At 40.7% G+C, this 16,878-nt stretch overlaps 1 protein-coding gene across 6 annotated transcripts in view; it reads right to left on the bottom strand.

Annotated features, from left to right (window-relative positions):
* LOC121539147 (myelin transcription factor 1-like protein) overlaps positions 1 to 16,878 on the bottom strand; it is a 237,212-nt gene that overhangs the window by 157,103 nt on the left and 63,231 nt on the right. The gene's annotated exons all lie outside the window — the stretch shown is intronic.

Below are 16,878 nucleotides of genomic sequence, written 5' to 3'. Positions count from 1 at the left end.
TTACTGTGTGTCTGAATCATTTATTACTGGTTGTCTGATTCATGTGTTACTGTATGTCTGATTAATGTGTTCCTGTGTGTCTGATTCAAGTGGTACTGTGTGTCTAATTCATGTGTTACTTTGTGTCGTATTCATTTGCTACTGTGTGTCTGATGCATGTGTTACTGTGTGTCTGATTCATGTGTTGATGTGTGTCTGATTCATGTGTTGCTGTGTGTCTGATTCTTGTGTTACTGTGTGTCTAATTAATGTGTTACTGTGTGTCTGAATCATGTGTTACTGTGTCTGAATCATGTGTTACTGTGTGTCTGAATCATGTGTTACTGTGTGTCTGTATCATGTGTTACTGTGTGTCTGATTCATGTGTTACTGTGTGTCTGGTTCTTGTGGGTACTGTGTGTCTGATTCATGGGTTCCTGTGTGTCTGAATCCTGTTACTGTGTGTCTGAATCAGGCATTACTGTGTGTCTGAATCATGTGTTACTGTGTGTCTGATTCATGTGTTGCTGTGTGTCTGATTATTGTGTTACTGTGTGTTTGATTCATGTGTTACTGTGTGTCTGATTCATGTGTTACTTTGTGTCTGATTCATATGTTACTGAGTGTCTGATTCATGTGTTACTGAGTGTCTGATTCATGTGTTACTGTATCTGAATCATGTGTTACTGTGTGTCTGAATGATGTGTTACTGTGTGTCTGCATCATGTGTTCCTGTGTGTCTGATTCATGTGTTACTATGTGTCTGGTTCTTGTGGTACAGTGTGTCTGAATCATGTGTTCCTGTGTGTCTGAATTGTGTTACTGTGTGTCTGAATCATTCCTTACTGTGTGTATGAATCATGTATTACTGGGTGTCTGATTCATGTGTTACTGTGTGTCTGATTCATGTGTTACTGTGTGTCTGATTCATGTGTTACTTTGTGTCTGATTCATATGTTACTGAGTGTCTGATTCATGTGTTACTGAGTGTCTGATTAATGTCTTACTGTGAGTCTGAATCATGTGTTACTCTGTGTCTGAATCATTTGTTACTGTGTGTCTGATTCATGTCTTACTGTGAGTCTGAATCATGTGTTACTGTGTGTCTGAATCATGTGTTACTGTGTGTCTGATTCATGTGTTACTGTGTGTCTGAATTATGTGTTAATGTGTCTGAATCATGTGTTATTGTGTGTCTGATTCATGTGTTACTGTATGTCTGAATCATGTGTTACTGTGTGTCTGAATCATGCATTACTGTGTGTCTGAATCATGTGTTACTGTGTGTCTGATTCATGTGTTACTGTGTGTCTGAATCATTTGTTACTGGTTGTCTGATTCATGTCAAATCAAATCAAATCAAATTTTATTGGTCACATGCGCCGAATACAACAGGTGCAGACATTACAGTGAAATGCTTACTTACAGCCCTTAACCAACAGTGCATTTATTTTAAACAAAAAAGTAAGAATAAAACAACAACAAAAAAGTGTTGAGAAAAAAAGAGCAGAAGTAAAAAATAAAGTGACAGTAGGGAGGCTATATATACAATAGAATAAAGTGACAGTAGGGAGGCTATATATACAGGGGGGTACCGTTGCATAGTCAATGTGCGGGGGCACCGGCTAGTTGAGGTAATATGTACATGTGGGTAGAGTTAAAGTGACTATGCATAAATACTTAACAGAGTAGCAGCAGCGTAAAAGGGATGGGGTGGGGGGCAGTGCAAATAGTCCGGGTAGCCATGATTAGCTGTTCAGGAGTCTTATGGCTTGGGGGTAGAAGCTGTTGAGAAGTCTTTTGGACCTAGACTTGGCACTCCGGTACCGCTTGCCGTGCGGTAGCAGAGAGAACAGTCTATGACTAGGGTGACTGGAGTCTTTGACAATTTTGAGGGCCTTCCTCTGACACCGCCTGGTATAGAGGTCCTGGATGGCAGGGAGCTTTGCCCCAGTGATGTACTGGGCCGTACGCACTACCCTCTGTAGTGCCTTGCGGTCAGAGGCCAAGCAGTTGCCATACCAGGCGGTGATGCAACCAGTCAGGATGCTCTCGATGGTGCAGCTGTAGAATTTTTTGAGGATCTGAGGACCCATGCCAAATCTTTTTAGTCTCCTGAGGGGAATAGGCTTTGTCGTGCCCTCTTCACGACTGTCTTGGTGTGTTTGGACCATGATAGTTCGTTGGTGATGTGGACACCAAGGAACTTGAAGCTCTCAACCTGTTCCACTACAGCCCCGTCGATGAGAATGGGGGCGTGCTCAGTCCTCTTTTTTTTCCTGTAGTCCACAATCATCTCCTTTGTCTTGGTCACGTTGAGGGAGAGGTTGTTGTCCTGGCACCACACGGCCAGATCTCTGACCTCCTCCCTATAGGCTGTCTCATCGTTGTCGGTGATCAGGCCTACCACTGTTGTGTCGTCGGCAAACTTAATGATGGTGTTGGAGTCGTGCCTGGCCATGCAGTCATGGGTGAACAGAGAGTACAGGAGGGGACTGAGCACGCACCCTGAGGGGCCCCCGTGTTGAGGATCAGTGTGGCAGATGTGTTGTTACCTACCCTTACCACCTGGGGGCGGCCCGTCAGGAAGTCCAGGATCCAGTTGCAGAGGGAGGTGTTTAGTCCCAGGATCCTTAGCTTAGTGATGAGCTTTGAGGGCACTATGGTGTTGAATGCTGAGCTGTAGTCAATGAATAGCATTCTCACGTAGGTGTTCCTCTTGTCCAGGTGGGAAAGGGCAGTGTGGAGTGCGATAGAGATTGCATCATCTGTGGATCTGTTGGGGCGGTATGCAAATTGGAGTGGGTCTAGGGTTTCTGGGATTATGCTGTTGATGTGAGCCATGACCAGTCTTTCAAAGCACTTCATGGCTACAGACGTCAGTGCCACGGGTCGGTAGTCATTTAGGCAGGTTATCTTAGAGTTCTTGGGCACGGGGACTATGGTGGTCTGCTTGAAACATGTTGGTATTACAGACTCAGTCAGGGACATGTTGAAAATGTCAGTGAAGACACTTGCCAGTTGGTCAGCACATGCTCGGAGTACACGTCCTGGTAATCCGTCTGGCCCTGCGGCCTTGTGAATGTTGACCTGCTTAAAAGTCTTACTCACATCGGCTACGGAGAGCGTGATCACATAGTCGTCCGGAACAGCTGGTGCTCTCATGCATGCTTCAGTGTTGCTTGCCTCGAAGCGAGCATAGAAGTGGTTTAGCTCGTCTGGTAGGCTTGTGTCACTGGGCAGCTCGCGGCTGTGCTTCCCTTTGTAGTCTGTAATAGTTTTCAAGCCCTGCCACATCCGACGAGCGTCAGAGCCAGTGTAGTATGATTCAATCTTAGACCTGTATTGACTCTTTGCCTGTTTGATGGTTCGTCGGAGGTCATAGCGGGATTTCTTATAAGCGTCCGGGTTAGAGTCCCGTTCCTTGAAAGCGGCAGCTCTACCCTTTAGCTCAGTGCGGATGTTTCCTGTAATCCATGGCTTCTGGTTGGGGTATGTACGTACGGTCACTGTGGGGACGACATCATCGATGCACTTATTGATGAAGCCAGTGACTGATGTGGTGTACTCCTCAATGCTGTCTGAAGAATCCCTGAACATGTTCCAGTCTGTGCTAGCAAAACAGTCCTGTAGCTTAGCATCTGCGTCATCTGACCACTTTTTTTATTAGCCGAGTCACTGGTGCTTCCTGCTTCAGTTTTTGCTTATAAGCAGGAATCAGGAGGATAGAGTTATGGTCAGATTTGCCAAATGGAGGGCGAGGGAGAGCTTTGTATGCGTCTCTGTGTGTGGAGTAAAGGTGGTCTAGAGTTTTTTCCCCTCTGGTTGCACATTTAACATGCTGGTAGAAATGAGGTAGAACGGATTTAAGTTTCCCTGCATTAAAGTCCCCTGCTACTAGGAGCGCTGCATCTGGATGAGCGTTTTCCTGTTGATTAATGGCCTTGTACAACTCATTCAGTGCAATCTTAATGCCAGCATTGGTTTGTGGTGGTAAATAGACAGCTATGAAAAGTATAGATGAAAACTCTCTTGGTAAATAGTGTGGTCTACAGCTTATCATAAGATACTCTACCTCAGGCGAGCAAAACCTTGAGACTTCCTTAGTATTTGATTTTGTGCACCAGCTGTTGTTTACAAAAATACAGAGACCGCCACCCCTCGTCTTACCCGAGTCTGCCGTTCTGTCCTGCCGATGTAGCGTATAGCCTGCTAGCTGAATGTTGTCATTGTTGTCATTCAGCCACGACTCCGTGAAACATAAGATATTACAGTTTTTAATGTCCCGTTGGTAGGATAACCGTAATCTTAAATCGTCCATTTTATTATCCAAAGCTTGAACGTTGGCTAATAGGATTGATGGGAGAGGCAGTTTACTCGTTCGCCGTCGGATCTTTACAAGGCACCCCGACCTACGTCCACGGTATCTCCGTCTCTTCCTCACGCGAATGACGGGGATCTGGGCCTTGTCTGGAGTCTGTAGAATATCCTTCGCGAACGCCTCGTTGAAGAAAAAGTGTTCGTCCAACGCGAGGTGAGTAATCGCTGTCCTGATATCCAGAAGCTCTCTTTGGTTATAAGAGACGATGGCATAAACATTATGTACAAAATAAATTACAAATAACGCGGAAAAACACACATAATAGTACAATTGGTTAGAGGGCTGTAAAACGGCAGCCATCTTCTTCCGGCGCTGTTCAAAATCATGTGTTACTGTATGTCTGATTAATGTGTTCCTGTGTCTCTGATTCATGTGTTACTGTGTGTCTGATTCATGTGTTAATGTGTGTCTGATTCGTGTGTTACTGTGTGTCTGATTCATGTGTTACTGTGTGTCTGATTCATGTGTTACTTTGTGTCTGATTCATTTGCTACTGTGTGTCTGATTCATGTGTTACTGTGTGTCTGATTCTTGTGTTGATGTGTGTCTGATTCATGTGTTGCTGTGTGTCTGATTCTTGTGTTACTGTGTTTCTAATTAATGTGTTACTGTGTGTCTGAATCATGTGTTACTGTGTCTGAATCATGTGTTACTGTGTGTCTGAATCATGTGTTACTGTGTGTCTGCATCCTGTGTTACTGAGTGTCTGATTCATGTGATACTGAGTGTCTGATTCATGTGTTACTGTGGTCCTCTGTAGCTCAGCTGGTAGAGTACGGCGCTTGTAACGCCAAGGTAGTGGGTTCGATCCCAGGGACCACCCATACACAAAAAAAAATGTATGCACGCATGAATGTAAGTCGCTTTGGATAAAAGCGTCTGCTAAATGGCATATTATATTATATTATATGTGTTACTGTGTCTGAATCATGTGTTACTGTGTGTCTGAATCATGTGTTACTGTGTGTCTGCATCATGTGTTACTGTGTGTCTGATTCATGTGTTACTGTGTGTCTGGTTCTTGTGGTACAGTGTGTCTCAATCATGTGTTCCTGTGTGTCTGAATTGTGTTACTGTGTGTCTGAATCATGTGTTCCTGTGTGTCTGAATTGTGTTACTGTGTGTCTGAATCATGCCTTACTGTGTGTCTGAATCATGTGTTACTGGGTGTCTGAATCATTTGTTACTGTGTGTCTGATTCATGTCTTACTGTGAGTCTGAATCATGTGTTACTGTGTGTCTGAATAATCTGTTACTGTGTGTCTGATTCATGTGTTACTGTGTGTCTGAATCATGTGTTAATGTGTCTGAATCATGTGTTATTGTGTGTCTGATTCATGTGTTACTGTATGTCTGAATCATGTGTTACTGTGTGTCTGAATCATGCATTACTGTGTGTCTGAATCATGTGTTACTGTGTGTCTGATTCATGTGTTACTGTGTGTCTGAATCATTTGTTACTGGTTGTCTGATTCATGTGTTACTGTATGTCTGATTAATGTGTTCCTGTGTGTCTGATTCATGTGTTACTGTGTGTCTGATTCATGTGGTACTGTGTGTCTAATTCATGTGTTACTTTGTGTCTGATTCATTTGCTACTGTGTGTCTGATGCATGTGTTACTGTGTGTCTGATTCATGTGTTGATGTGTGTCTGATTCATGTGTTGCTGTGTGTCTGATTCTTGTGTTACTGTGTGTCTAATTAATGTGTTACTGTGTGTCTGAATCATGTGTTACTGTGTCTGAATCATGTGTTACTGTGTGTCTGAATCATGTGTTACTGTGTGTCTGTATCATGTGTTACTGTGTGTCTGATTCATGTGTTACTGTGTGTCTGGTTCTTGTGGTACTGTGTGTCTGATTCCTGTGTTCCTGTGTGTCTGAATGCTGTTACTGTGTGTCTGAATCAGGCATTACTGTGTGTCTGAATCATGTGTTACTGTGTGTCTGATTCATGTGTTGCTGTGTGTCTGATTATTGTGTTACTGTGTGTTTGATTCATGTGTTACTGTGTGTCTGATTCATGTGTTACTGAGTGTCTGATTCATATGTTACTGAGTGTCTGATTCATGTGTTACTGAGTGTCTGATTCATGTGTTACTGTGTCTGAATCATGTGTTACTGTGTGTCTGCATCATGTGTTCCTGTGTGTCTGATTCATGTGTTACTATGTGTCTGGTTCTTGTGGTACAGTGTGTCTGAATCATGTTTTCCTGTGTGTCTGAATTGTGTTACTGTGTGTCTGAATCATGCCTTACTGTGTGTATGAATCATGTGTTACTGGGTGTCTGATTCATGTGTCACTGTGTGTCTGATTCATGTGTTACTGTGTGTCTGATTCATGTGTTACTTTGTGTCTGATTCATATGTTACTGAGTGTCTGATTCATGTGTTACTGAGTGTCTGATTAATGTCTTACCGTGAGTCTGAATCATGTGTTACTGTGTGTCTGAATCATGCATTACTGTGTGTCTGAATCACGTGTTACTGTGTGTCTGATTCATGTGTTACTGTGTGTCTGAATCATTTGTTACTGGTTGTATGATTCATGTGTTACTGTATGTCTGATTAATGTGTTCCTGTGTGTCTGATTCATGTGTTACTGTGTGTCTGATTCATGTGGTACTGTGTGTCTAATTCATGTGTTACTTTGTGTCTGATTCATTTGCTACTGTGTGTCTGATGCATGTGTTACTGTGTGTCTGATTCATGTGTTGATGTGTGTCTGATTCATGTGTTGCTGTGTGTCTGATTCTTGTGTTACTGTGTGTCTAATTAATGTGTTACTGTGTGTCTGAATCATGTGTTACTGTGTCTGAATCATGTGTTACTGTGTGTCTGAATCATGTGTTACTGTGTGTCTGTATCATGTGTTACTGTGTGTTTGATTCATGTGTTACTGTATGTCTGGATCTTGTGGGTACTGTGTGTCTGATTCATGGGTTCCTGTGTGTCTGAATCCTGTTACTGTGTGTCTGAATCAGGCATTACTGTGTGTCTGAATCATGTGTTACTGTGTGTCTGATTCATGTGTTGCTGTGTGTCTGATTATTGTGTTACTGTGTGTTTGATTAATGTGTTACTGTGTGTCTGATTCATGTGTTACTTTGTGTCTGATTCATATGTTACTGAGTGTCTGATTCATGTGTTACTGAGTGTCTGATTCATGTGTTACTGTGTGTCTGATTCATGTGTTACTGTGTGTCTAATTAATGTGTTACTGTGTGTCTGAATCATGTGGTACTGTGTCTGAATCATGTGTTACTGTGTGTCTGAATCATGTGTTACTGTGTGTCTGTATCATGTGTTACTGTGTGTCTGATTCATGTGTTACTGTGTGTCTGGTTCTTGTGGTACTGTGTGTCTGATTCATGTGTTCCTGTGTGTCTGAATCCTGTTACTGTGTGTCTGAATCAGGCATTACTGTGTGTCTGAATCATGTGTTACTGTGTGTCTGAATCAGGCATTACTGTGTGTCTGAATCATGTGTTACTGTGTGTCTGATTCATGTGTTGCTGTGTGTCTGATTATTGTGTTACTGTGTGTTTGATTCATGTGTTACTGTGTGTCTGATTCATGTGTTACTTTGTGTCTGATTCATATGTTACTGAGTGTCTGATTCATGTGTTACTGAGTGTCTGATTCATGTGTTACTGTGTCTGAATCATGTGTTACTGTGTGTCTGAATGATGTGTTACTGTGTGTCTGCATAATGTGTTACTGTGTGTCTGATTCATGTGTTACTATGTGTCTGGTTCTTGTGGTACAGTGTGTCTGAATCATGTGTTCCTGTGTGTCTGAATTGTGTTACTGTGTGTCTGAATCATGCCTTACTGTGTGTATGAATCATGTGTTACTGGGTGTCTGATTCATGTGTTACTGTGTGTCTGATTCATGTGTTACTGTGTGTCTGATTCATGTGTTACTTTGTGTCTGATTCATATGTTACTGAGTGTCTGATTCATGTGTTACTGAGTGTCTGATTAATGTCTTACTGTGAGTCTGAATCATGTGTTACTGTGTGTCTGAATCATTTGTTACTGTGTGTCTGATTCATGTCTTACTGTGAGTCTGAATCATGTGTTACTGTGTGTCTGAATCATGTGTTACTGTGTGTCTGATTCATGTGATACTGTGTGTCTGAATTATGTGTTAATGTGTCTGAATCATGTGTTATTGTGTGTCTGATTAATGTGTTACTGTATGTCTGAATCATGTGTTACTGTGTGTCTGAATCATGCATTACTGTGTGTCTGAATCATGTGTTACTGTGTGTCTGATTCATGTGTTACTGTGTGTCTGAATCATTTGTTACTAGTTGTCTGATTCATGTGTTACTCTATGTCTGATTAATGTGTTCCTGTGTCTCTGATTCATGTGTTACTGTGTGTCTGATTCATGTGTTACTGTGTCTGAATCATGTGTTACTGTGTGTCTGCATCATGTGTTCCTGTGTGTCTGATTCATGTGTTACTATGTGTCTGGTTCTTGTGGTACAGTGTGTCTGAATCATGTTTTCCTGTGTGTCTGAATTGTGTTACTGTGTGTCTGAATCATGCCTTACTGTGTGTATGAATCATGTGTTACTGGGTGTCTGATTCATGTGTCACTGTGTGTCTGATTCATGTGTTACTGTGTGTCTGATTCATGTGTTACTTTGTGTCTGATTCATATGTTACTGAGTGTCTGATTCATGTGTTACTGAGTGTCTGATTAATGTCTTACCGTGAGTCTGAATCATGTGTTACTGTGTGTCTGAATCATGCATTACTGTGTGTCTGAATCACGTGTTACTGTGTGTCTGATTCATGTGTTACTGTGTGTCTGAATCATTTGTTACTGGTTGTATGATTCATGTGTTACTGTATGTCTGATTAATGTGTTCCTGTGTGTCTGATTCATGTGTTACTGTGTGTCTGATTCATGTGGTACTGTGTGTCTAATTCATGTGTTACTTTGTGTCTGATTCATTTGCTACTGTGTGTCTGATGCATGTGTTACTGTGTGTCTGATTCATGTGTTGATGTGTGTCTGATTCATGTGTTGCTGTGTGTCTGATTCTTGTGTTACTGTGTGTCTAATTAATGTGTTACTGTGTGTCTGAATCATGTGTTACTGTGTCTGAATCATGTGTTACTGTGTGTCTGAATCATGTGTTACTGTGTGTCTGTATCATGTGTTACTGTGTGTTTGATTCATGTGTTACTGTATGTCTGGATCTTGTGGGTACTGTGTGTCTGATTCATGGGTTCCTGTGTGTCTGAATCCTGTTACTGTGTGTCTGAATCAGGCATTACTGTGTGTCTGAATCATGTGTTACTGTGTGTCTGATTCATGTGTTGCTGTGTGTCTGATTATTGTGTTACTGTGTGTTTGATTAATGTGTTACTGTGTGTCTGATTCATGTGTTACTTTGTGTCTGATTCATATGTTACTGAGTGTCTGATTCATGTGTTACTGAGTGTCTGATTCATGTGTTACTGTGTGTCTGATTCATGTGTTACTGTGTGTCTAATTAATGTGTTACTGTGTGTCTGAATCATGTGGTACTGTGTCTGAATCATGTGTTACTGTGTGTCTGAATCATGTGTTACTGTGTGTCTGTATCATGTGTTACTGTGTGTCTGATTCATGTGTTACTGTGTGTCTGGTTCTTGTGGTACTGTGTGTCTGATTCATGTGTTCCTGTGTGTCTGAATCCTGTTACTGTGTGTCTGAATCAGGCATTACTGTGTGTCTGAATCATGTGTTACTGTGTGTCTGAATCAGGCATTACTGTGTGTCTGAATCATGTGTTACTGTGTGTCTGATTCATGTGTTGCTGTGTGTCTGATTATTGTGTTACTGTGTGTTTGATTCATGTGTTACTGTGTGTCTGATTCATGTGTTACTTTGTGTCTGATTCATATGTTACTGAGTGTCTGATTCATGTGTTACTGAGTGTCTGATTCATGTGTTACTGTGTCTGAATCATGTGTTACTGTGTGTCTGAATGATGTGTTACTGTGTGTCTGCATAATGTGTTACTGTGTGTCTGATTCATGTGTTACTATGTGTCTGGTTCTTGTGGTACAGTGTGTCTGAATCATGTGTTCCTGTGTGTCTGAATTGTGTTACTGTGTGTCTGAATCATGCCTTACTGTGTGTATGAATCATGTGTTACTGGGTGTCTGATTCATGTGTTACTGTGTGTCTGATTCATGTGTTACTGTGTGTCTGATTCATGTGTTACTTTGTGTCTGATTCATATGTTACTGAGTGTCTGATTCATGTGTTACTGAGTGTCTGATTAATGTCTTACTGTGAGTCTGAATCATGTGTTACTGTGTGTCTGAATCATTTGTTACTGTGTGTCTGATTCATGTCTTACTGTGAGTCTGAATCATGTGTTACTGTGTGTCTGAATCATGTGTTACTGTGTGTCTGATTCATGTGATACTGTGTGTCTGAATTATGTGTTAATGTGTCTGAATCATGTGTTATTGTGTGTCTGATTAATGTGTTACTGTATGTCTGAATCATGTGTTACTGTGTGTCTGAATCATGCATTACTGTGTGTCTGAATCATGTGTTACTGTGTGTCTGATTCATGTGTTACTGTGTGTCTGAATCATTTGTTACTAGTTGTCTGATTCATGTGTTACTCTATGTCTGATTAATGTGTTCCTGTGTCTCTGATTCATGTGTTACTGTGTGTCTGATTCATGTGTTAATGTGTGTCTGATTCGTGTGTTACTGTGTGTCTGATTCATGTGTTACTGTGTGTCTGATTCATGTGTTACTTTGTGTCTGATTCATTTGCTACTGTGTGTCTGATTCATGTGTTACTGTGTGTCTGATTCTTGTGTTGATGTGTGTCTGAACCATGTGTTGCTGTGTGTCTGATTCTTGTGTTACTGTGTGTCTAATTAATGTGTTACTGTGTGTCTGAATCATGTGTTACTGTGTCTGAATCATGTGTTACTGTGTGCCTGAATCATGTGTTACTGTGTGTCTGCATCATGTGTTACTGTGTGTCTGATTCATGTGTTACTGAGTGTCTTATTCATGTGTTACTGTGTGTGTGGTTATTGTGGTACAGTGTGTCTGAATCATGTGTTCCTGTGTGTCTGAATCATTTGTTACTGTGTGTCTGATTCATGTCTTACTGTGAGTCTGAATCATGTGTTACTGTGTGTCTGAATCATCTGTTACTGTGTGTCTGATTCATGTGTTACTGTGTGTCTGAATCATGTGTTAATGTGTCTGAATCATGTGTTATTTTGTGTCTGATTCATGTGTTACTGTATGTCTGAATCATGTGTTACTGTGTGTCTGAATCATGCATTACTGTGTGTCTGAATCATGTGTTACTGTGTGTCTGATTCATGTGTTACTGTGTGTCTGAATCATTTATTACTGGTTGTCTGATTCATGTGTTACTGTATGTCTGATTAATGTGTTCCTGTGTGTCTGATTCAAGTGGTACTGTGTGTCTAATTCATGTGTTACTTTGTGTCGTATTCATTTGCTACTGTGTGTCTGATGCATGTGTTACTGTGTGTCTGATTCATGTGTTGATGTGTGTCTGATTCATGTGTTGCTGTGTGTCTGATTCTTGTGTTACTGTGTGTCTAATTAATGTGTTACTGTGTGTCTGAATCATGTGTTACTGTGTGTCTGAATCATGTGTTACTGTGTGTCTGTATCATGTGTTACTGTGTGTCTGATTCATGTGTTACTGTGTGTCTGGTTCTTGTGGGTACTGTGTGTCTGATTCATGGGTTCCTGTGTGTCTGAATCCTGTTACTGTGTGTCTGAATCAGGCATTACTGTGTGTCTGAATCATGTGTTACTGTGTGTCTGATTCATGTGTTGCTGTGTGTCTGATTATTGTGTTACTGTGTGTTTGATTCATGTGTTACTGTGTGTCTGATTCATGTGTTACTTTGTGTCTGATTCATATGTTACTGAGTGTCTGATTCATGTGTTACTGAGTGTCTGATTCATGTGTTACTGTATCTGAATCATGTGTTACTGTGTGTCTGAATGATGTGTTACTGTGTGTCTGCATCATGTGTTCCTGTGTGTCTGATTCATGTGTTACTATGTGTCTGGTTCTTGTGGTACAGTGTGTCTGAATCATGTGTTCCTGTGTGTCTGAATTGTGTTACTGTGTGTCTGAATCATTCCTTACTGTGTGTATGAATCATGTATTACTGGGTGTCTGATTCATGTGTTACTGTGTGTCTGATTCATGTGTTACTGTGTGTCTGATTCATGTGTTACTTTGTGTCTGATTCATATGTTACTGAGTGTCTGATTCATGTGTTACTGAGTGTCTGATTAATGTCTTACTGTGAGTCTGAATCATGTGTTACTCTGTGTCTGAATCATTTGTTACTGTGTGTCTGATTCATGTCTTACTGTGAGTCTGAATCATGTGTTACTGTGTGTCTGAATCATGTGTTACTGTGTGTCTGATTCATGTGTTACTGTGTGTCTGAATTATGTGTTAATGTGTCTGAATCATGTGTTATTGTGTGTCTGATTCATGTGTTACTGTATGTCTGAATCATGTGTTACTGTGTGTCTGAATCATGCATTACTGTGTGTCTGAATCATGTGTTACTGTGTGTCTGATTCATGTGTTACTGTGTGTCTGAATCATTTGTTACTGGTTGTCTGATTCATGTGTTACTGTATGTCTGATTAATGTGTTCCTGTGTCTCTGATTCATGTGTTACTGTGTGTCTGATTCATGTGTTAATGTGTGTCTGATTCGTGTGTTACTGTGTGTCTGATTCATGTGTTACTGTGTGTCTGATTCATGTGTTACTTTGTGTCTGATTCATTTGCTACTGTGTGTCTGATTCATGTGTTACTGTGTGTCTGATTCTTGTGTTGATGTGTGTCTGATTCATGTGTTGCTGTGTGTCTGATTCTTGTGTTACTGTGTTTCTAATTAATGTGTTACTGTGTGTCTGAATCATGTGTTACTGTGTCTGAATCATGTGTTACTGTGTGTCTGAATCATGTGTTACTGTGTGTCTGCATCATGTGTTACTGAGTGTCTGATTCATGTGATACTGAGTGTCTGATTAATGTGTTACTGTGGTCCTCTGTAGCTCAGCTGGTAGAGTACGGCGCTTGTAACGCCAAGGTAGTGGGTTCGATCCCAGGGACCACCCATACACAAAAAAAAATGTATGCACGCATGAATGTAAGTCGCTTTGGATAAAAGCGTCTGCTAAATGGCATATTATATTATATTATATGTGTTACTGTGTCTGAATCATGTGTTACTGTGTGTCTGAATCATGTGTTACTGTGTGTCTGCATCATGTGTTACTGTGTGTCTGATTCATGTGTTACTGTGTGTCTGGTTCTTGTGGTACAGTGTGTCTCAATCATGTGTTCCTGTGTGTCTGAATTGTGTTACTGTGTGTCTGAATCATGTGTTCCTGTGTGTCTGAATTGTGTTACTGTGTGTCTGAATCATGCCTTACTGTGTGTCTGAATCATGTGTTACTGGGTGTCTGAATCATTTGTTACTGTGTGTCTGATTCATGTCTTACTGTGAGTCTGAATCATGTGTTACTGTGTGTCTGAATAATCTGTTACTGTGTGTCTGATTCATGTGTTACTGTGTGTCTGAATCATGTGTTAATGTGTCTGAATCATGTGTTATTGTGTGTCTGATTCATGTGTTACTGTATGTCTGAATCATGTGTTACTGTGTGTCTGAATCATGCATTACTGTGTGTCTGAATCATGTGTTACTGTGTGTCTGATTCATGTGTTACTGTGTGTCTGAATCATTTGTTACTGGTTGTCTGATTCATGTGTTACTGTATGTCTGATTAATGTGTTCCTGTGTGTCTGATTCATGTGTTACTGTGTGTCTGATTCATGTGGTACTGTGTGTCTAATTCATGTGTTACTTTGTGTCTGATTCATTTGCTACTGTGTGTCTGATGCATGTGTTACTGTGTGTCTGATTCATGTGTTGATGTGTGTCTGATTCATGTATTGCTGTGTGTCTGATTCTTGTGTTACTGTGTGTCTAATTAATGTGTTACTGTGTGTCTGAATCATGTGTTACTGTGTCTGAATCATGTGTTACTGTGTGTCTGAATCATGTGTTACTGTGTGTCTGTATCATGTGTTACTGTGTGTCTGATTCATGTGTTACTGTGTGTCTGGTTCTTGTGGTACTGTGTGTCTGATTCCTGTGTTCCTGTGTGTCTGAATGCTGTTACTGTGTGTCTGAATCAGGCATTACTGTGTGTCTGAATCATGTGTTACTGTGTGTCTGATTCATGTGTTGCTGTGTGTCTGATTATTGTGTTACTGTGTGTTTGATTCATGTGTTACTGTGTGTCTGATTCATGTGTTACTGAGTGTCTGATTCATATGTTACTGAGTGTCTGATTCATGTGTTACTGAGTGTCTGATTCATGTGTTACTGTGTCTGAATCATGTGTTACTGTGTGTCTGCATCATGTGTTCCTGTGTGTCTGATTCATGTGTTACTATGTGTCTGGTTCTTGTGGTACAGTGTGTCTGAATCATGTTTTCCTGTGTGTCTGAATTGTGTTACTGTGTGTCTGAATCATGCCTTACTGTGTGTATGAATCATGTGTTACTGGGTGTCTGATTCATGTGTCACTGTGTGTCTGATTCATGTGTTACTGTGTGTCTGATTCATGTGTTACTTTGTGTCTGATTCATATGTTACTGAGTGTCTGATTCATGTGTTACTGAGTGTCTGATTAATGTCTTACCGTGAGTCTGAATCATGTGTTACTGTGTGTCTGAATCATTTGTTACTGTGTGTCTGATTCATGTCTTACTGTGAGTCTGAATCATGTGTTACTGTGTGTCTGAATTATGTGTTACTGTGTGTCTGATTAATGTGTTACTGTGTGTCTGAATTATGTGTTAATGTGTCTGAATCATGTGTTATTGTGTGTCTGATTCATGTGTTACTGTATGTCTGAATCATGTGTTACTGTGTGTCTGAATCATGCATTACTGTGTGTCTGAATCATGTGTTACTGTGTGTCTGATTCATGTGTTACTGTGTGTCTGAATCATTTGTTACTGGTTGTCTGATTCATGTGTTACTGTATGTCTGATTAATGTGTTCCTGTGTCTCTGATTCATGTGTTACTGTGTGTCTGATTCATGTGTTAATGTGTGTCTGATTTGTGTGTTACTGTGTGTCTGATTCATGTGTTACTGTGTGTCTGATTCATGTGTTACTTTGTGTCTGATTCATTTGCTACTGTGTGTCTGATTCATGTGTTACTGTGTGTCTGATTCTTGTGTTTATGTGTGTCTGATTCATGTGTTGCTGTGTGTCTGATTCTTGTGTTCCTGTGTGTCTAATTAATGTGTTACTGTGTGTCTGAATCATGTGTTACTGTGTCTGAATCATGTGTTACTGTGTGTCTGAATCATGTGTTACTGTGTGTCTGCATCATGTGTTACTGTGTGTCTGATTCATGTGTTACTGTGTGTCTGGTTCTTGTGGTACTGTGTGTCTGATTCATGTGTTCCTGTGTGTCTGAATCCTGTTAATGTGTGTCTGAATCAGGCATTACTGTGTGTCTGAATCATGCATCACTGTGTGTCTGAATCATGTGTTACTGTGTGTCTGATTCATGTGTTACTGTGTATCTGAATCATGCATCACTGTGTGTCTGAATCATGTGTTACTGTGTGTCTGATTCATGTGTTACTGTGTGTCTGAATCATGTGTTACTGTGTGTCTGATTCATGTGTTCATGTGTGTCTGATTCATGTGTTCATGTGTCTCTGATTCATGTGTTACTGTGTGTCTGAATCATGTGTTACTGTGTGTCTGATTCAAGTGTTACTGAGTGTCTGATTCATGTGTTACTATGTGTCTGATTCATGTGTTACTGTGTGTCTGATTAATGTCTTACTGTGAGTCTGAATCATATGTTACTGTGTGTCTGAATCATGTGTTACTGTGTGTCTGATTCTTGTGTTACTGTGTGTCTGAATCATGTGTTACTGTGTGTCTGATTCATGTGTTACTGTGTGTCTGATTAATGTCTTACTGTGAGTCTGAATCATGTGTTACTGTGTGTCTGAATCATGTGTTACTGTGTGTCTGATTCTTGTGTTACTGTGTCTCTGATTTATGTGTTACTTTGTGTCTGATTCATGTGTTACTGTGTGTCTGATTCATGTGTTACTGTGTGTCTGATTCTTGTGTTACTGTGTGTCTAATTCATGTGTTACTGTGTGTCTGAATCATGTGTTACTGTATGTCTGAATCATGTGTTACTGTGTGTCTGAATCATGTGTTACTGTGTGTCTGCATCATGTGTTACTGTGTCTGAATCATGTGTTACTGTGTGTCTGAATCATATGTTACTGTGTGTCTGATTCATGTGTTCCTGTGGTTCTGTGTTTGTCTATATTTCTGTCCCTTGCATTCCGCTGGGCTTGTTGTGCAGGACATTTCTGGCCAGCCTTTTCAATTCATGACATGATACAGGCAC

The sequence above is a fragment of the Coregonus clupeaformis genome, chromosome 25 (assembly GCF_020615455.1).
Source record: "Coregonus clupeaformis isolate EN_2021a chromosome 25, ASM2061545v1, whole genome shotgun sequence".
NCBI classification, from domain to species: domain Eukaryota; kingdom Metazoa; phylum Chordata; class Actinopteri; order Salmoniformes; family Salmonidae; genus Coregonus; species Coregonus clupeaformis.
This window is presented reverse-complemented; position numbering and strand designations above follow the sequence as displayed.